Source organism: Penaeus monodon, chromosome 23 (assembly GCF_015228065.2).
Source record: "Penaeus monodon isolate SGIC_2016 chromosome 23, NSTDA_Pmon_1, whole genome shotgun sequence".
NCBI lineage: Eukaryota > Metazoa > Arthropoda > Malacostraca > Decapoda > Penaeidae > Penaeus > Penaeus monodon.
Genome location: NC_051408.1, coordinates 19908710 through 19909104, shown reverse-complemented (window position 1 = coordinate 19909104; position 395 = coordinate 19908710). Strand labels below are relative to the sequence as shown.

The following is a 395-nucleotide window of genomic DNA, read 5'->3' as shown; positions in this document are numbered from 1 at the left end:
CCCCCCCCCCCCCGTGTGTGTGTGCACGTAGCCATTTATTTTTCTTCTTTCTCTTTTCCACCCTGACCCTCTCCCTTCTCTCTCCCCCAAACACCTTGAACTGGTGTTCTTTCAAGCTTTTACAGAGAGCGCGGGGCGAGAGCGAGCGCGCTGGCCTTTAAAAATGATAATCGGATCAAAAGCCTCTGCATCCCGCCTCACAGTGAAGCCATTCCTCATCTTCTTTCAGGTGGAGGCAGCGGCGTCCTCCGCACACGACGCCCGCCTCCCAGCGAAGGAACGGATTACCGGGGCGGCCCAGGGGGCGTCGTTGGCACACCGCTGACCTGATCTGCCAAATGTCAGGTGCGCGCGGCTCTCGCTCGCTTGTCCCGAGGGAGATTGCACGCGTTTGA

General features: G+C 59.0%; 1 long non-coding RNA gene across 2 annotated transcripts in view; it reads left to right on the top strand.

The window, feature by feature from the left end:
• The window catches only part of LOC119587879, a 95443-nt gene that overhangs the window by 86487 nt on the left and 8561 nt on the right, over window positions 1–395 (top strand). The window contains exon 4 of one of the 2 annotated variants that reach the window (XR_005230027.1): window positions 230–345. The exons of the other annotated variant lie outside the window; for it this stretch is intronic. This is a non-coding gene — a long non-coding RNA (uncharacterized LOC119587879). The remainder of the gene's footprint in view (window positions 1–229; window positions 346–395) is intronic. 2 annotated transcript variants of the gene reach the window in all.